At 45.6% G+C, this 20,988-nt stretch overlaps 1 protein-coding gene across 1 annotated transcript in view; it reads left to right on the forward strand.

Annotated features, from left to right (window-relative positions):
- The window catches only part of GRM7 (glutamate metabotropic receptor 7), a 763,759-nt gene that overhangs the window by 486,446 nt on the left and 256,325 nt on the right, over nucleotides 1-20,988 (forward strand). The gene's annotated exons all lie outside the window — the stretch shown is intronic.

Genomic DNA, 20,988 nt, shown 5'->3' on the forward strand with positions numbered 1-20,988 from the left:
CTCTCTCTGTCTCTGTCTCTCCCTCTCTCTGTCACTCTGCCTTTGGAAAATATATTTTATTTAACCGTTAGTATCCAGGGAATTATCAACTCAAAATATCATCAATAAGAAAAATTGTAAATGAGGTGTATTTCATTCTGTGTTTCACACCAGGTTCTTCAGAGCCCTGAGCGTGGCTATGTTTAGCACACAGTTGCTCTCATCACTTTCCTGTGTTTCAGTAACTGCACATGGCTGAGCCACTCGATCAGCAATCACCACCTTTGCCCACTAAAAACTAAAAACCTCATTTTTCTGCCTATGATGTCTTTCTTCCAATGCAAGAAACTACAAAATGTGCTATGAAAATCAAATTTCTTTTTTTAGAAGATTTTATTTATTCATTTGAGAGGTAGAGTTACAGACAGTGAGAGGAAGAGACAGAGAGAAAGGTCTTCCTTCTGTTGGTTCACTCCCCAAATGGCCACAATGTCTGGAGCTGCGCTGATCCAAAACCAGGATCCAGGAGCTTCTTTCAGGTTTCCCATGCGGGTGCAGGGGCCCAAGCACTTGGGCCATCTTCTGCTTTCCCAGGCCATAGCAGAGAGCTGGATTGGAAGAGGAGTAGCCGGGACTAGAACCAGTCCCCATATGGGATGCCGGCACCACAGGCAGAGGATTAACCTACTGTGCCACAGCATCAGCCCTGGAGATCAAATTTCTTACACGTACATTTTAAACATTAGATGACATACTAAAAAAGTAGCAGTTCACCTTCCTTTGTAAACTGACTTGGAAACCTTTTCATCTGGAAACTGTCCCAGCAGTATTCCGAGTTTGCCTTTCCCCTTAGGGCAGAGGGAAGGATGTCAAGGCTCTCTCACAAACAAACAATACCTTGAAAAGCCTTCCTCATCAGAGGAAGGCAGAAAATACCTTCTGGGAGATTAAATGATGTTAGATTTAACCAGGTAGAATGTGACAGTTTAATGTAGGGGTTTTTTTTCTTAAAGATATATGTTAGATACAGATTTTCAGAAAAAATGTACTTATTTGTGGTCAATATGCATTGCTGAATCTTTAATGCAAAATCAGTCCCTCAGTTACTGTTTATTAAGTATTATTTTCAAATTTATTTGAAAGGCAGAGTTACAGGAGAGGAAGAGAGGCATCTTCCATCTGCTGGTTCACTCCCCAAATGCCTGCTGCAGCTGGGGCTGGGGCAGGCCAAAGGCAAGAGCCTGGAGCTTCATCTGGGCCCCCCACATGGGTGCACTTGGACCATTTTCTGCTGCTTTCCCCAGGCCATCAGTAGGGATTTGGATCAGAAGTGGAGCAGACAGGACACAAAGCAGGATCCACGTGGGACGCTGATGTCACAGCCGGAGTCTTCACCTGCTGCGCCACGCCGGCCCCAGCTGTTACTGTTAAAGTTTCTTGAGTCTTGCCTCTAAAAAGCTTTTTAAATACGGAAGTGTTGAAGTAGATATTTAGCCCAGCAGTTAAGACACCCTCGTCCCTTACTGCTCTGCCTGAAGTTGATATCCAGCTCCGGCTCTCGACTCCAGTTTCCTTAGAATGCAGACCCTTGGAGGTCACAACTCAAGGAACTGATTCAAACCATGCATGTGGGAGATCTGGACTGAGTTACTGGCTCCTGACTTCTGTCTAGGCTGCCATTAGCAACTAGGGATTGACCCAGTGAATGAGCAGCCTCTGCCTGTGTGTGTGTGTGTGTGTGTTTATGTGTATTTCTCTCTATCTCTTGAATTGAATAAGTTAACTAAAATATAATTATGCCAAAGTGTCAATAATAGCTAATTTGAGCTTGTAGGGATTAAATTGTATATGCATGGCAATGGGATATAACAAAAATAACTTAAGTAATAACTTGGATATATGTTTCTCATAAGTACTCTTTCGTGTGTTTGCATGCTCTACAAGGCACGCATACACACGCATCCTCGTTGGCAGTGACTGAACTGTCCATGGATGATGGAGTGGAGAAACGCATTGTGGTGTTCCCATTGCCTGCAAACTCCCAGCGACGGGCATGAGTGAGCTACAGGAGGTGCATCCACAGGAGTGACTTCACGTGGAAAGTGAATGTTGACTACAGGACAAACAGCACAAAGTACATGCAGTGTAATCCATCTACATTACGTTGAAAAATATACGAATTTAGTGGTGTGTTCATTGTGCTAAATCGATGAAGAAAAGTGGAAATGATGATTATAAAAGCCAAGATAAAAATGGAGGCAGGGAGTTTGATGATAAAGGGATATGGATCCTGGGAGAATGTATTTCCTGGCTTCAATGTGAATTGCATGGATGCTTGTTTTATAATTAATCATCATACACACGGCTCAGTTTTGTGTCATTGTTCCTAAGCACATTATACTTCACCATCAAGTGGCTTTGTGTGATGCACAGTTGCTGCATTTCACTTGCATCCCATTTATCTCAGACTTAGGTATGTTCTATCATACTGTTAGCTTTCTAACAAATTTTGAGTTCTCGAGCAATTAGGTAAAAGCTTCTACTAAGTCTTAATTCAAAAAACTATTGACAGGCCGGCACCGCGGCTCACTAGGCTAATCCTCTGCCTGCGGTGCCAGCACCCCAGGTTCTAGTCCCGGTCAGGGGGCCAAATTCTGTCCCAGTTGCTCCTCTTCCAGTCCAGCTCTCTGCTGTAGCCCTGGAAGGCAGTGGAGGATGGCCCAAGTGTTTGGGCCCTGCATCCACATGGGAGACCAGGAGAAGCACCTGGCTCCTGGCTTTGGATCGGTGCTGCACCGGCCGTAGCGGCCATTGGGGGGTAAACCAACGGAAGGAAGACATTTCTCTCTGTCTCTTTCTCACTGTCTAACTCTGCCTGTCAAAAAAAGAAAGAAAAAAAAACTATTGACAAAAATGTTGGAAACACTAGCACTTGCAAGTCCCTCTGCAGAGACAACTCGAGACCTAGAGACACAACCGTGGAGACCCCCTCCTCAGCTGGGTATTGAAGCAGTAGCATTACTGCTCGTAGTTAGAATCATGGCAGTGAGATGGAGCGGTTTTGTCAGGTGAGACACTGTAATTTACTTGTACCGTGTTGTATCATCTTTACCATAGAATTATCAGGTGAGGTCCCTTCTTAGTTACCACTGTTCCTATCTTAGACATGAAGTCAGGCTTTGAAAATAAAAGCAACATGCCGGCACCACAGAGCTACAAGAGACCAGAACCTGAATGGGAACCTAGCACACCTGATTCCAAGATGTGTCCCTGTCTCTATCCTTTGTCCTGCCTCCCTGCCTTGCTTGGAGCCATTGCAAAAAATCTTCAGTTCAGCCACCTGTGAATGCACCCTCCTCACATGTCTCCAAGGGGGTGATCAACACAGTGCTCCTTGTAGCTGCTGGGAAAGAAACTCAAAGATAGCACTCAAATAACATCCAGGGAGGACATGAGGAGTGTTCCCCATGTTGCCATGGTCACCTAGCCTTGTCAGCAAGAGAGAAACTTGGTGTCACCTTGTTTTGGTAGAGCCGTGACACTCCTGCTGATCTTGAACTTACTGGCTGTTGGTCACTTGATAATTGTTCTAGAAATGCATAGACATTTTCTGCAGAATGGTGTCTAGGTTTCTTCCACCATTAATTTTGCTTTGTTCTCCCGTTTTTTAAAGGAGGAATACACTGTCCTGCCTGGGTCTCACAGTGGCCCTGTAATTCTCAGAGTTTTCCTGAATGTCTGATTGTCCTGTTCCCGTCCATCAACTCTGTTCACAGTACAGGGGGTCCCACTTTGAGTTTGATTTCCTGATGATCTTCCCTCTTTCTCCACCCTCATTTAGCTGGGGTTTCTCTGGCTGTGTGGTGGCATTTTGTTCGTCTGTGCCAGAGGAAGTAGATTTTTGTATGGCGATGTGGTCTCAACAGACCTTGAACAGCCGCACTTGCCTTGTGACTTCTGCTGGACTCACATGGAAGTGATCAGAGGCTACATGTTTATTCTCATGGTAAACCTAAAGCAGCTCTTTGGTTTGTTCCTTACTCTTTCCCAAGCTGGTTACAGAGTCCACTTCACAGAGCAGGAGACCATGTTTCCTCCTCAATTCCCTCTTTGAGAAAATGAAACCAAGGTTACAGCTTCCTTTTGGCCCAGGCTTAGTGGCCTGGCCTTGGCAGAGTCCATTCTGGGCAAAGCTACATCAGAATTGTCACTGAGACCCACGTAAGCCTGTGAGAATTGTGGAGGAAATGAATTTCCTGGTAATCACACTTAAAAACCCTCATGGTCACGTGTCAGTCTACGGTTGTATAGCCACATGAATCTCTACAGATATTTATCAAGTGGTTGAAAAAATAACTATAATCCTTGAACTTACTTGCTTTTGTTACTTTTCTTTATAAGCAAATTTTATGTGCCAAAAAAAAGACAGCTGACCAGTTAGCTTACTTTGAGATATACTCAATTCTCATCCTTTGCATTGTGAATTAACATACATTACAGGCATTTTGGTTTAACTAGGTTTTATATTTTTATTGTTGTTTAGGTAGGAGGCCCGGTAGGATGAGTTGAAATAGGAACGCATGGGGATTGGTTTGTGCATTTCTGTGTGTGTTTGTGTGTGTGTGTGTGTGATCAAGACCAGAACTTGGTTGACATTTGCTGTTTGAGGGATATATTTTGCCTGGCCTGGTAGGTGTGAAACAAGTTTGGGTAGGTGCTCTATTTCTTTTCTTTTTTTTTTTTTTTTAAGATTTATTTAATAGAACAGCATAGTTACAGAAAAGCAGAAGCAGAGAGAGAGAGGTCTTCCATCTGCTGGTTCACTCCACAAATGAATGCATTGGTTGGAGCAGATACAAATCCAGGAGCCAGGAGCTTCTTCTGTGTCTCCCACATAAGTACAGGTGTCCAAGTCCTTGGGCCATCTTCCACTGCTTTCTGAGGCCATAGCAGAGAGCTAGATCGGATGTGGAGCAGCCAGGACTTGAACCGGTGCCCATATGGGATGCTGGCACCGCGGGCAGCAGCTTCACCCGCTACGCCACAGTGCTGGCCCCATGGTATCCTCTTTCATAAGAGCTACACTTACCGTGTTCCTTCTATGATATCTGATCCCACAAGTACCTCTTTGCTACTTTGAAAGGAGTTTTTTTCTTGAATTCTTCATTCAACAGCACCACCTATGACTAATTGTTTCTGCTTGTTCCTCCTATGTGTATATAAACTAGTTTTGTGTCATGAAGTACAAGGACTTCCTGGAATCTAATAGTATTCTACTTCCCATAAATTGCAGGAAACGTGTTCTTGAGAAACTCAAGAACAGAGAACCCCAGGAGCCTGTCTCACGAGTCTCCCTTGAATGCGTCAGTACCCACAAATCGCATTTCCTGCCCCCTTGTTTGTTCCTTATTTGATTTTAAAGTGCCAGTACTGTGTCTTGGGTTACAGAAAGTATTCATTTTAATTGCTAAAAATGAGGTGAGTATGAAAAATTGTATGAGTAACTAAACCAAAGAAAAAGAGATAAAAATAAGAAACTACGACCATCCCCTAGAGAGCTTGGATGTAATTTTGGTAACTCTACTTCCGGGTGCCTTAATTGTTGCACACAATTTGGGGAACACCACCTCACACGACACACACAGATTCTTTTTTTTTTTTTTTTTAACAGGCAGAGTGGACAGTGAGAGAGAGAGACAGAGAGAAAGGTCTTCCTTTACCGTTGGTTCACCCTCCAATGGCCGCCACGGCTGGCGCGCTGCTGCCAGCGCACCACGCTGAACCGAAGCCAGGAGCCAGGTGCTTCTCCTGGTCTCCCATGGAGTGCAGGGCCCAAGCACTTGGGCCATCCTCCACTGCCTTCCCGGGCCACAGCAGAGAGCTGGCCTGAAGAGGGGCAACTGGGACAGAATCAGTGCTCCGACCGGGACTAGAACCCGGTGTGCCGGCGCTGCAAGGCGGAGGATTAGCCTAGTGAGCTGCGGCGCCGGCCACACACCGATTCTTGCATTAATTTCTGAAGAGCTGTGGAAGAAAGTCCTACAATTCAATAAGAGACATACTGTGCACTCACTCAAAACCCACACACGCAATTGCTTTACTTTAGTTTTTAAAATGTATTTGCTAGCGGTGAAGAGACACAGACAAAAGGGAACTTAGTCCGAGTCTCTCACATGGGTGGGAAGAATCCAATTACTTCAGAGTCACCTGCTACCTCCCAGGGTGCACATTGGTAGGAAGCTGGAGTTAGGAGCAACAGGAGGTCTCATTCATACCCATGTAGTTTGATAGGACATGTAGGCATCTTACAGACTAGGCCAAATGCCTGCCCCCAAATCGCTTTCCTTGAAGTCAGTGGTTTTCATTTGAGGGTGAGTTTTGTGACTTGGAAGACACTTGGGATAAGTCTCAGGTTGGGCAATGCTGTTGCTGGCATCTAGTGGGTGGAGGTCAGAAGTGCAGCTGCACACTGTATGGTGCACAGAGCTTGTTGTCTACAGCAACGACAGGGCGGAGACCGAGGACATTACTTTAAGAGGACTCGACACACCTGGACACGGCCAAGCTATGCTTGACTCTGGTGATAAGTAATCTGTGCTTGTTAGAATTGCAGCAAAGGTTGAAGAAAATGAGACGATGCAGCAAAGGGACGATGACTAGCTTCTGCGTTTCTGTAGAGCCGCGTGGCGGTGACTTTGACTTTCAACGTAAATCACGTGCAGAATTCTTAAATCAGAGGGCTTGGCCAATAAATATATTACGGTGTATCTTCTGCATGTTAGAAACCATTAGGATATGCTGTTCGGAATCACGTTAGTGCCTCAGTGTTGTTGGGTGCATGAAACAGGTAAATCATCAAACTTGCAGATAACCTGGCGGTGCGAATATGATTTTCCTGTAGGAGTTGCGCCAGGGTGGATGCCCAGGAATGTACCAAGAGACAGATGGTAGTTCACTATAGCAAGAGCTTTCCCACCTTGGTGTCTCTGTGGGAACGCAGCAGGAGACCTCTACGCCTGGGCAAGACGCTGTGACTCCACGTTTGGAGAGAAATTGTATCGCCCATGCTCAGCCAAATTTTAAAAGAGATTTTAGCATTGAGTGGGGAATTGGAGATGGTGACTCCTGGAGTCATGGCAGGACTGGCCACACATTTTGTGCGTGGGAAAAAAGGGTGAGAGGCTCTTCTATGAAGCATGTGGCTCAAGATGGCAGCGTCAGAGCCTTGCAGGGCCTTTGTGAGGGGCCCCGTGTGAGTGCTCGGGTGGTGACCCCTGAAGCTGGCCCCGCAAGGTGCAGAGCCTCGGGTGCCCGATACCCAACTCCCAGGCCCTCTCTCTATTCCTCTGGGGACTCCTGTGCAGCTCTTGGGGCATCCCCACCTCTCCTGCCTCTTGATTTTGCCTTGATGTGTCGTTGGCTGGCTCACAGGCATGTGTGAGGCTTCACACTCACCTTATTTGTGTTTCAGAACCTGTTCATCCACAATTCAAACCTTCACCTCTTCACCTCAACACTCAGACCATCTTCCTATTAAAAGAAAATAGTCAAATAATAATAATAATAATAATTATCCCTTGAATCCAGCCTTGGTGTTGTTCCTCAAAACCCTAAGTCCTTTCCTCCTCCTCCGTCTCATTTTCAGTCAGTCCTTGCAAAACTTCTTAATTCAGACCACTGCCATGCCTACTGTCTTAGAGTCAGCTGTTGCTGTTTGAGGGGCCCATTGCAGAACCGTGAACACAACTCCGGAGTTGCAGCTCCTAATGAGGTCTCATCTCTTGAAGCTAACCCGAGCTACCTGCCACCTCATTGCCACCTGTAATATGGGAATGTTGAGAGCAGATCTTCTGCAACATCAGGAGGTTGAAATAAATTATGCACGCCACTTAGAAACTAAAAATAGTACTCAATAAAATTGATTTTTATACAGCTTTACAGTATTTCTTTTAAAAAATATTATTTGAGAGGTAGTTACAGGCAGAAGGAGGGTGAGACAGAGAGAAAGGTCTATCCACTGCTCCAGCCCCCAAATAGCCACAACAGCCAGAGCTGCACTGATCCCAAGCTGGGAACTGGCAGTCAGGAGATTCTTTAAGGTCTTCCCCATGGGTGCAGGGCCCAAGGACTTGGGCCATCCTCCGCTGCTTTCCCAGGCCATAGCAGAGAGCTGGATTGGAAGTGGAGTAGCCGGGACTAGAACCAGCGCCCACATGGAATGCCGGCACTGAGGCTTTACCGGCTTCACCACAGTGCCAGGCCCTGCAATCCTCCCTTACTTGTGCTATTTTCTGTATTGAGTAGTTTGGAGTAAAGGCTTTTGAGCACACAGATGAGGAGTGAGTGTGGTTTCTGTCTTTTCCATCTGGTGAACTTGAGTGAGGTAGCTTCTCTCACAGCTAGTTCAGTCCTCTAAGAATAGACACAGTACGTTCAACCTCCCAGGGTGTCATCAGGGTTATAGGAAACCACATATGTGAATATCTCTATAGAAATCTCACTCAACAAATGTGAACCTTCCTCCCCGTCCTGGTGTGTTCTCCCTCAACTTTTACTGACGTGGTACCCGTTCAATTTTCAAAGTATTTAATTTTATCTGCAAGGCAGAGAGAGGGAGTCCAACAGAGACCACCCATCCACTAGCTCCCTTACTGCAGAGTGGGCCAGGCTGAAGCCAGGAGCCTGGAACTCATTCCTTGTCTCCTGGCTGGGTGGCAGGGTCAGCGACCCTGAGCCGTCACCTGCCTCCTCCCTAGAACTGTGTTAGAAAAGTTACACCGGAAGTGGAGGAGCCAGAGCTGAAGCAGGTATCCCAGTATGGCAACACCCTTATGCTTTTATTGATATGTACATTTTCTTTTTCTATTTCTTTTTCTTTTCTTTTCTTTTTCTTTTTTTTTTTTTTTGACAGGCAGAGTGGACAGTGAGAGAGACAGAGAGAAAGGTCTTCCTTTTGCCATTGGTTCACCCCTCAATGGCCGCTGTGGCCGGCGCACTGCGCTGATCCGATGGCAGGAGCCAGGTGCTTCTCCTGGTCTCCCATGGGGTGCAGGGCCCAAGCACTTGGGCCATCCTCCACTGCACTCCCTGGCCACAGCAGAGAGCTGGCCTGGAAGAGGGGCAACCGGGACAGAATCCGGTGCCCCGACCGGGACAAGAATCCGGTGTGCCGGCGCCGCAAAGTGGAGGATTAGCCTAGTGAGCCATGGCACCGGCCTACATTTTCTTTTTTTTTTTTAAAAAAATATTTATTTATTTGAAAGAGTTAGAGGAGGAAAGGCAGAGATAAAAAGAGGTCTTCTATCCGCTGGTTCACACCCCAGTTGGCCACAACGGCAGGAGCCATGCCAATCCAAAGCCAGGAGCTTCCTCCAGGTCTTCCCATGGTGGTGCAGGGGCCCAAGGACTTGGGTCGTCCTCCACTGCCCTCCCAGGCTGCAGCAGAGAGCTGGATGGGAAGTGGAACAGCCAGTACTCAAACCGGCACCCATTTGTGATGCCGGCACTGCAGGCAGTGGTTTTACCTGCTATGGCGCAGCGCCAGCCCCTATATTTTCTATCCTAAAATGTTGGTGATATTTTAGGGAAGGGATTTGCATCACATGCTTGTAGCATCTGCTGATCATAGGGAATTTTGCTGCAATTGACTTCTGCAGCAGTTACTTGTTTTATTGTGTATCTCATGATTTTACTGAAGACAAGCTTGTGGTTTTTCTGACAAAGAAGCAGTCCCTGGTGACTAAAACGGAACGGTATTTCCTTTGGGTAATGTCACTGACTCCAGCAGCACGCAGAGGTTTCACCCATCACTGTCGCCACACTCTGATTTGCCACTCAGTGTGCAGGCTGCCATCGGCTGGAACAGGAATCTCTTAGTGCACCTGTAGTGCAATGAGGAGCGTGGTTTGTTGTTGGAGACAGGTCCAGGGCACAAGCCCATCGATGACAGGGCCTTGCGGATGGAATGCCAAGTCCACTTCATTAATCACAGACCTCCGACATGTGAGTCCCCCCTTCCAATCCTGTTCCATACCTAGAGAAAAGCAAGGAGGCCCATGTGGGGCCCAGGGACAGCCGACTCCATTTGTAGTCCTGTAACACCAACCACCTAGAACAACAACACAAAATTACGTGACACCTGACCATTCTAGGCATCGTCAAGTTTGCTGAGCACCACTGCTCTCCGAAGCTTTTCTTAGGCGTTTGTCCAGAATCAGCATTGTTTGCTTCTTCCTGGGAAAGAGTCAATCATCTAATCTCTGTAGCTTCGAAATCCTTCTCACCTCTGTTAAAATTTCCTGTGCGTTTCTGACTCCTTAGAGATCCCAAGAAACAGAGTCCTTTCCTGCAGTGTCCCCGTCAGTATTACTTACAATCCTTACCAGTGCCAGTGGAAGACAGCTTTTGGGATTTGCATTAAGAAAGAGGGAGAGGAGCCTTGGTTTGTTGGGAGAATAAAAGGGAGTCTCACAGAACAGGAAAGGGGTGCATCGGGGCCTCGGACGCACGCTGGAAGCAGGCACTTGCGCACCGGAGGAAATCCAAGCGGCTTTTCTGCCCTCTGTTTGTCTCCTTGCGGAGCCTCTAATTGACTCGTTCTTTTTTCCCAATGCAAAGTGACTCTCTCTGCTTCCCAGCCAGCCCGGCTGCTGCCAACAGCTCCCATCTCGCTGTGAAAGTGAGCAGTCCTGGGTAAGTGGGACTTCATTCCTTCCAAGCAAGGGAATCCGATTGGCCCAGATAGCATTAGGTGCCGGTTCCTAATCCAGTTCATCAGCACCTATTATAGGTGCCGTTGGCTCCCAGAAGGCGGGAGGTAGTTGTCTCAGGACAAGCAGCCCTTCCCACGACAGCTCCTGAATGGAGGTCTCAGAGACCCCTTAGTAGCTCAAGTGGTAGGAGAATACAATGGTCTGAATTTGTTTCTGGAACTGGTTCTTCACGTGAAGCCCTTTGTTCACACGTTTAATCTGTTGGCACTTCTGAAATGATCAAGTCTTCATGGGTGTGTAAAAGAAATGCGTGCAGAAGTGGCTTACATCCGCTTTGCTTGATTTAGGAGTTACCAAAAAAGAGATCAGAAAACAGAGGTGTTAACTTGTTCTGCTCAAATTACAAAGCTACAGCTGAAAATGATTTCTGTCCACACATTTTAAAATTATATCTTAAATATCAACGAAAGCCTTTCTAGTTGTCCAAATACTTGTCACCTTTACATTTCCATGAAAATTTGAATCTTAAGTAGCCATACATTTGGGACATCAGGTTTTTTGTTTTTTTTTTTTTTTTTTTTTTTTTTTTTAGATTTTCTGTTTCCTTTTCTACTATTTTTTCCCCTCTGAGATCTACATTTGAAAAATAAAGTCCTTTGTCCGCATGTTAATTCCTTTCTTCCTCTTGGTCTTTGGCTGCTGGTTGCCTCTGTGGTTAGGAAGACAGTGAAACATCATTTTGGTGAAGTTTCTTTTGGATTGTTAGGGATATCGGGTTATGTAAGTTTAGGTGCAGGCTCCCAGACGGCTTCTGGCTGCTGAGACATTTTTAGATCAGAGCGCGCAGGGAAGATGGTAACTAAGCAACATGGTTCTGGCACATGGCTGAGGCTTCCCCAGTGCCCAGGGATCCTCTGACGGCCTTGTCTGCCTTTTGCTCCGGCACTACTTGGAAAGGCGGGTAGGTTCCTTTGCCGAGCTGATCAGTAATCTCCGTGTGTTAAATTGATATTCAAATATTATGATTGTTGAAAATTAAACACATATGAATATAAATCTGGTCATTTAATCTGGTTGTTAAAGATAAACTCCGTGAACATTTCTTCATAAAAGATACCCATTACAAATGTTCACATTGTCTACACGTGGTCATATGATCTACACATGTTCATGTGATCTACACATGTTCACATGGTCTGGAAATACAGATTTGACTCATGAATAAGCATGCATGCAGAATACTACTGGTGACAGTTTTAGATACCTCGCAGTTAACAAATAACAATTTTGAGGCCTGGCCCCGAGATGCACCAGCAGTGGGAAACATAACTCTGCTTATGTGACATTTACGATGTTGTTTGAGTAGCAGGTGACGGTATGTAAGTAACTGGGATGTGTAAACAAAGCAGATGTATTCAGATTGAGGGGGTCTTGTCTGTTCCAATACAGCTCTCGGGAGCCACGTGTGAATTGCACACACAAGTGATCAGCTTGGCTCCTACTGCATGGGGAGAGTGGTCAGTCCTGACAGCACATCGAATTATCCGCGTTGTCTGAACCTGCTGAGGCAGAGGCCGGCCTTGTCCTCTGGCTTAGAGTGCAGGCATGGTCACTCCCTTCTAATTCCACGCATGGGGGCCATGTGTAGTCAGGGCTGTGGACTGCCATCCTGGACACAGTACTCTGTGGAAGAGTTCCTGGAAAGAAGGTACAAATGGCCATGTGTGGGCTGTTCGAGCGCAGTCTGGGAAGTGCACTTGCGGCTGTTGTCAGGTCCTGGAGCCCTCTCTGCTCTCCAAAGGCCATCTTATATGAAAGGCAGATCTCACTGTGGAAATTCCCTGACGGGTTCTCAGTGATTATTTTTATTGCCCTTAATCTTCTCTAGCTAGTTAACTGGGCCAACAGCCTTTCTGAGAAGTGGCCAGCAGATTTCTTCCTAGATGTTGAGAAAGTAATACAAGCTCAGATTGGGGCTTAAAGTTCAGGGGACAGAGAAGAGAAACAGTGGTAGATGACTGATGATTCAAGGCCTCGTTTTTTATAAAAAACACTAAAGATTAATAAAGGGACTACCTTGGAATATCTTCATCTTAAATAAGTTTTGAACTCTTGTTGGCAGCAGAAGTATGATACCAGGACGCATGGCCGGTGGAATTTACCATAAAGAAATACAGGGTGTGTTTGAAGACATGGTCCCTTTCAAACATCATCCTTCTCTCCCACCTGTTGCTGGCCCAGAGGCAATCACAGAATATCCTGAACAATTTTGAATTCACAGAAAGAAAAAAATCTTGAATGCAAGCAGGATTGAGCCACAGGCCCGAGTAAGCAGTAAGCAGTGGGTAGAATACACCTTCTTATTTTTGCTTTGCTATGAAGACAATCCACAGCAGCCATCCCATCTTCTATTCATGATATTTATGGACAGAGTATATTAAACATAAAGCACCCTGTGTTTTCCTTATTCCAGGAGTAGCTGTTGAACTGCTAGTCTACAGCAGCAGAGAACAGTATGTCCAGTATCTAAAATCCACGCATGGCATTTAAATCAAAGGTCTGGGATGGGTTGTAGCCTGTGTTGTCCTTAACTTGTTAAAATATTCCTATCTAAGCATGGTATTTGATATATAATAAATAAAATCTCAGGAAATTCTTGAAAATATGCTTTCAAATGAAGGATGGCACAGGAGTTCTATATTAAAGAAGTCGGATTGATGTGAGACCAGGTTCAGTAAGACTGATGTCATGATGCACTTGGAAGTCCATTAGGCTGGAGTTGTGAGAAGGTGACATATTCTTCCTGTACCTTCTTTGGATGAAGTTTAATGATACATTCAAAGATTATGTTTATGAAAATTAGGTGTCTGGGGCTGGTGCTGTGGCCTAGAGGATAAAGATGCCACCAGCAATGCCGGCATGCCATGTGGGCACCAGTTCGTGTCCCGGCTGCTCCTCTTGTGATCCAGATTCCTGTTACTGGCGTGGGAAAAGCAGAAGATAGCTCAAGGGGTTGGGCCCCTGCCCCAACATAGGTGACCAGAAGAAGCTCCTGGGTCCTAGCTTTGGCCTGGCCCACTCCTACCCATTGCAGCCATCTAGGGAAATTAACCAGGTGATGCAAGATCTCTCTCCTTGTCTCTTTCTGTCTCTGGATCTCAGACTTTGAAATAAATAATAAAATCTCTCTCTAAAAAAAAAAAGAAAATTAGATGTGCATGGAAATGAGAATTATCTTACAAGATAACTGCTGCTCTATACAGTTTTGTATTATTTGGAAAATCCTAAAAATTATAAGGAATGGCCCTGTATTTTAGTGAAAATAACTCATGGATGCTTTTTTTGTGTCTCTTTGTTACTTCAGATATATGTGTGTATATAAAGAAGTAGAAAGTATAGATGAGATTCAGTAAGCATCACTCACTGTGAGTAAACACCCACTATGGATATATCAGTATTTGAAGACTTGCTCAGTAATGCCAATGAGTAATTAGTCATACTGTCAGTGTATTCTGACTTTTTAAAACGTTTGTTTGTTTGTTTGTTTGTTTGAAAGGCAGAGCTACAGCAGGAGGGAAAGCCGGGTTGGGGGGGGGGGGGGTGTTATTCTAAGTAGTGGTTGACTTGCTTAATGGCCACAGCAACCAGGTCTGGGCCAGGCCAGGAGCCAGGGACTGCATCCTGGTCTCCCACATGGGTGGCAGGGACTCAGGCACTGAGCCTACCTTCCCCTGCCTTCTCAGGAGCATTAACAAAACGCTGGAATGGAAGCTGAGCGGCCAAGACTCCAACTGGCTCTGATACGGCTGCAGCTTAACCCACTGTAGAATTCGCCATCCCTCTAACTTTGTGAATGTAGCACACAATTACAGAGTCCTGGTTCCTTGGGTTTGCTCTTGAAATTTATACTTTCTGCTCTCCCAGGTTCTGATAGGTACAAAGTGTTTCACTGTATTGATATTCAGTCTTGTGATTCCAGCATTTGCAGTGGTTCTAAGTTTTCGTCGATATGAATGGTGCTCAACTGATGACTTCCATAACTACTTTTTAGGCTCTCTACCAAAGTAATTACTACCTATATACATAAAAGTAGAGAGATCATACAGTGAACACTAATGAACAAAATACTGAGGTTTGAATGTCATCATTATATCACTAGTTGTGTTTTCACTGTCCCCACTGAACTTTCATTGTCAGGGGGTATTTCAGATCAAATCCCATATGCTACATATTTTCACTTAATATTTTAATTTTACTCAATACACTTAATAAATTTAATTTTACTCACTATGTGTTTGAATGTACCTCTAATAAGAGTCTTTGAATTACAAAATCAGTCTCTTATCACATCCAATAAAAGTAATAGTTTCTTAAAACAACCTAGTGCTTTATACTACTATTTTTGAGAATACTTGCTTGTTTCAGGTAGATATTACAAAGCAAAATGGCTTGGTCAAGAGGCTGCATTTTTGGGTTGACCTTGGGTTCTCACTGGCAGGTGCCATTCCTGTCCCAGGTTCATGCTTTGACTATGATGATTCTTAGATTTGTTGTGGAGGGGAGAAGACATGGAAACGTGGACAGCTTGAACACCACATAGGACAGAAGGAAGACGAATAGGAAAGTAGAGAGAAGAAATTACATGAACCTTAAGAACCCAGGACTCTGACAGTTAGAACTGTGGACATGATGGACACTGCTGAGTACGACCATTTGCTGGGGGCACCTGCTGAACACTGGGCCCTGGTGGCAGGGGTTGAAGCCGAGGCTCATGAGGTGGGGTAGATGGAGGGAGAGCCAGTGCCTTCTGCGATACCCTGCTTCAGCCCCCACTGCACACCTGTAGCCGCAGCCTTGCAGGTGGGCGGTAGCCGCTGCTAGTGTCACCCAAGGGTGGGGAATGTCCTGCCCCTGCGCTGTAGAAGGTCTGGCCCTGCCAAGACAACCGTCCACAGGTGGGACTCACGATTGAATACATCTTCAGCGGGCTAATTTTTAAGTTGATAATTTTGTACAGGCTGCACATTGTGTTAGGAATACTGCAGTGATCCTTTGCAGAAAAAAAGTTCCCCACCCCATCTCACTTCCATCCCTGCTGACTGTGCACCTCCTGAGTTTCTCCATACTGCTACCTCTTGGGCTGTTCAACACGCTTGGCTGCACATGGCAAGGGAAAACTGGGTTTCCATGGGTGGAGGGTAGTTAATGTGTAACCTGGAACTCACAGGAAAACTGCACAACCGAAAGAAGAAGAAAGATGCATGCATTTCCTTGGCAACATTAAATGTAAATTGGCTTAATGTTACTATTTTCAACATTAGACCATCTATGAGGTCGGTAGGACAATCTTCATTTCATAGTTGAGGAAACGTGGGTGTGCCTCTAACTGTTTACTGGAAAGAATGAAGAAAGAAAAAGCTTTAAAAATGTATAGTTCATGAAAACAAAACCAATAAAAATGAAGTGACTGACAGGGCATGAATATTAATAATAATAATAATAATAATAATAATATAATAGTTAAATAACATAGCTGGCAGCAGAGCCAGGATCCAAGCAAATACATCCAACTGCAAAGCCAGATCTTGACTGACAAATACTCATCCACATCCCATGTGTTTATTTTTCTTCTTACATTTTCTCTTCCTGTTCGGCCTCTCTTCTTTCCCCTGTGTGTCTGTGTTGCTTTAAGTAAGCAGACGTTCACAGTTTTGCCGACACTGATTGGGTCACCTGCCCTCTGAACTGGGCGTTGCCATCATCCTCATGTTACAGACGGAGAAGGACTGATTAGATGATTGTCCCAGGGTCCCCTAACTAGCACATGGCAAAGCTAGCAGATAAACCCTCCTGTTCCAGTTTCTGAGTCTCCTTCTACCCAGTCGCTGTCAGTTTAATACGTGTCGTTTGTGCGTGTATTTATGCCCCTCGAAGTATGTTCACATTACATGAGCGTCTTTCTCTTTCCATGCACTTTAAAGGAAAAAGAGATGGTAGGTGTGCGGGTATTGAGGAAAATTGCAGCAGCCCCCCGGACGCATTTCGTGCCATAGTGTAGCAAACTTAATTCCCTCAGTAGACACAGTCAGAGAAGCTGTGAGTGCCTCCTCTGAGAGCCTAGCTTCATCCCACGAGGTCACCGTGACATCTTGGCAAGTGGATTGGCACGTCTGTAGTAACTTCTAGAAGCTGGGGAGGATCAGGCCTCTGGGAGCTGAAAGCCTCACATGAGAGAAAGAATATGGGCTGCCCACATCCCTGTGGACATGCAGGCAGCATCTTGCGTGGACTTTAGGGCCACACACCAGGTTCTTGAGATAGAGTCAAGGGTGCAGGACGCGAGTTCTCACAGCCACGCAGAACCTGCCCTCTCATGCTGTTGGGTTTTTAAGGAGGATTGAACTTGACCATCTGCCCAATAGCTAATCAAGTGTAGGAAGTGACTGTCTCCTGCTGATTGGAACGCTACCTTTATTCTCTACACTCCTGTGTGCTGCTGGTTCTGTGTGTTGGGTTCTCTTAGGTTTCACAGCTCTGTTGACCTGTTCCTGGGTCTCAGAGCTAGAGGAACCCCAGCCTGCTCTCATACCCTGCCTGGCAGGGTTCTCCCGCTTCCTCTTTACTCCCTTCTCCAACACCACACTCAGGCTCTCTTGCTCTTCTCTCTACAGCACCCTTGGCTTTTAGATATTTTTTCATTCGAACTGCAAAAGCACCTTATCTAGCTCTAGAGAAGAAAATGTCACTATATTTATTGAGTTCACCCAAAATTTAGAAATTCACTTGGAAAGAAATGACATAAGGAAAACTTACCCTCCTTTTGAAAGATGAGAGTCGCTCTTATTAAGTGGAAGGTTACCATTTGTTCTTGAAAAGCTATTGTTTATAAAATTATTTTAATTGTGGTCCTTTCCTCTACAGTTCCTAAGTGATGGTCATTTGCCTTCATAATGATAGATGGTTTCTCCGTGTTTATGTTCTGTTCCTTCTCGAACTTTTTTAGCAGCTTTTACCATGGACATATTGCAGCAACCTGCAGTGGTAGTTCTTGGATCATTGGAGTCTGCACCTTACTCATGTTGGATCATAGGATTGTCAGATAAGAGAGATCCCAGTGGTAGAGAGCCAGTGTCTGTCCTGAGGAGCACACGCAGCTCACTCACGGGCCAGGAGGCCTGGTGGGAGGCAGCAGGGGTGCTGGGGAAGGGCTGTGAGCTGTGGAGCTCGGGCTCCCAGACAGCACAGCCTTTCCTCCTCAGAGCACGAATAGCAGGACTGAGACATGGACACCTGCTGCCTCCCCACTCCCCCACCAGCAATAGCCTGTTTTCTGATGATCCTATGGTTGCGTTGCTCTTCTTCATAGTTAACCACCCACGTCTGCCTCATTAAACCATGGGGCTTAGTAATGCCCAGTTCTGGGTTTGACATAATCTAAGTGATACCGAACATTGCCTTGTCTGTCTTGCTTTCTCTTTGTTATAGTGAGTGGCAATGATGGTGTGTGTGTATGTGTGTGTATGTGTGTGTGTGTATCCCATCAGGTGTCACGAACCCATGTGCTTCTGAACCCTTAGCCCATCGATCCTTAACTGGAAATGGGCAGCAAATGCCAAGAGCCTTCCCTTCATAGTCTGGGGAGGAGAAGCTGTGGCTGCACACAGCCCCTTAGCCTGCTAGGGCGCTTCTCAGCTGCGTGCATGTGTCTAGCTGGGAAAGCAGTACTCCGGGCTACTGGTCACATTCTGAGGCTGCCTGCAGCTCCATTAGTATCTGTCAGCCCCTCTCTGCCCAGGCAGAGCAGCCAGTGTGTCCTCTAACCTCCTCTTGACACTCTGATAACTCTCCTTTTACACAACACAGTGGTGTGAGCCTTTTCCCCTCTCAGCCAGAAAGGTCAGCTCCCAAACACGCAGCCTGGGATGAATTATGTCTCTATTGATTCACACACTTGTGTCTCAGCCACAAATTTCAAGGAGTGTTTGAGGGCAGCACCCCAGGTAAAAGAAGAAAGAACCAGGTAAGTGTAGTGATAATAACAACCCGCGCCCTAGCCGTGTCTCCTGTGTTATTTGAAGTTTACTTCTAAGACTACAGCACGGTTACTCAACATATCCCCAATGGGGTGCTGGCCTCCAAATCACCCAGATAAGTGCACAAATGAAACATTTCTGTCCACAAACGCAAGAGTTTCATATTAAGAACCCTGTCTGCTCCATGTGAAAGAATAATCTTTCTTCTTCAGCATAACTCTGACTCTAATTCCTGGAAACTGAAACCCGTACTCTGGTCATTATTAATGAGGTGAATGTCCAGTTTACTTTTCTTCTGAGCCTTAGCAGTGATGGGAAGAAATTTCCAGTTCACTATTAAATATGCACACATGGACACACCCAAGTATTTCTGCAAGTCCATGCAAAGTGGAATTTAAAAATAAGTCTGTTTGGCACAGAAAAAAATGGAAACCCATGCAGCGTTTTTAATGCGCGCTTCCTGTGAACTTCATGATGCAGTTGCATTCATACACGTGTGTCATTTGGCTGGATTGATGGAGTTTGTCTAAATTTTTCATGTCTTCCTGATGCTCGGCTCCACGTTGGTGGTGGTTTTATGTACTACAGTGAATAGCCTTGTTGTCGACTTAGGTAGGAGGGTCTCTGGGCTGCAGGAACTGTCGTGATGGTATGGTGAAGGCTTTGAAGCCCCACAGAGCAGAAACTCCCTGTTGGTTACTAAGAAGGGCCGCAGCATAAGCCCAGCTGCCAGACTTGTTCGGGGCAACATTAAAACCTGGCTACAGTAAGGTCTCTTCTGAAAACTTGAGGATCTCATGGATGTTTTCTTCTTTATGAATGAAAATGAGTAGAGGGAACCTAAGAGTCTCCTAGGTTTGTTTTGTTTTGTTGTGTTTTGACTGTAGCTCTAACAAAGATGAATAAATTGATAGGTTCTGAAAGAAATCTGGCTGCTAAACAGAGGTAAGTTAGCAGGAAGGAACCAAGTTGGGTAATAACTGTTCGGCCTCTGCTCCTGGTGCCTTGGGTTGTCTGGAACAAGCTCTGTATTTTGGAACTGGCTTTTTGCTCTAGCTCTTGCACCTTGTAGCCGATTTTGCCATTTGATGGGTTGCCCCCTTTTCTAGTGTCTGGGTCTCACCAGGGAGGTTCACTGTAGCTCTGGATCCTGCAACTCAGAACCCAGGGTTGGAGTCAGGCCGACTCAGGCCTGAATTCAGTTTTTGTTTCTGCCTTGAAGGTACGGCTGGGAGCAGTACGGTCTCAGTAGGGGTGATGTGGCACTTTTTGGCAAAAGGTATATAAAGCATTTACTGTTTTTTATTGTAACCCTTGATGTGATTTTTGTGGCTTTAAAATCAGGAGAAAGGTAGGAATAATTTAAATCGTGTGGAGATGAGTCTGTTTGTCCCACAGATCTTGACTTTCACCTTCTTGGGTTTCAAAGTCTTCCCAGCGCCACAGTCAGGATGCCGTGGGGAAGGCTTGGTTTTCGTTTTTATGGGTGGGTGGGGGAAGCTCAGAAAGATTAGGTTTGAACGTGCACATGTTTCCGTGGCCTGGCGAGGCTGTTGGGGCTGGGATTGGAGCTTTGCTCTGTGACACCGAGTCTTAGCTTTCTTGCCACTCTGATTCTCACAAGACCTCATGGCCTCCATGGGATGTTGACATGATCCAAAAGAGGCAGATGGATCGTTTGGGGCACCTGGACTGTTAGGCGTCTGCTCATCTGGACATCCTTGATGCATAGCATTAAGCCTTATGTTGGATCATTTTATAAGTGGTCTCTCCAAAAATCTTTATTCCTTTTATCCAAAGAGTCAGTTACAGGATGAGACCTCACTAAATGAGAGCGTTCTTAAAAAGACTTGCGAAGACAAGCAGCTGGTAAGGTCGGAGATGCAGACTGTGAGGTAATGAGGGACTTAGGAGATGTTGTTTCTTCTAGGTCTCTAATTTCTCATCTGCAGAGAGGGAATAGTGATATTAGCTATCATGTAGGATACTGAAATGAAAGTATGTATACCACAGTATATGACCTGTCGTAAACCCTGAAATTATCCATTATTATCTTTTTTTAAAGATTAATTTATTTATTTGAAAGTCAGGGTTACACAGAGAGAGGAGAGGTAGAAAGCGAGTGAGCGAGTGAGAGAGGTCTTCCATCCAATGGTACACTCTCCAGTTGGCTGCAATGGCTGGAGTTGCACCTATCCAAAGCCAAGAGGCAGAAGCTTCTTCCAGGTCTCCCACGTGGGTGCAGGGGCCCAAGGACTTGAGCC

Source organism: Lepus europaeus, chromosome 9 (assembly GCF_033115175.1).
Source record: "Lepus europaeus isolate LE1 chromosome 9, mLepTim1.pri, whole genome shotgun sequence".
Lineage (NCBI taxonomy): Eukaryota > Metazoa > Chordata > Mammalia > Lagomorpha > Leporidae > Lepus > Lepus europaeus.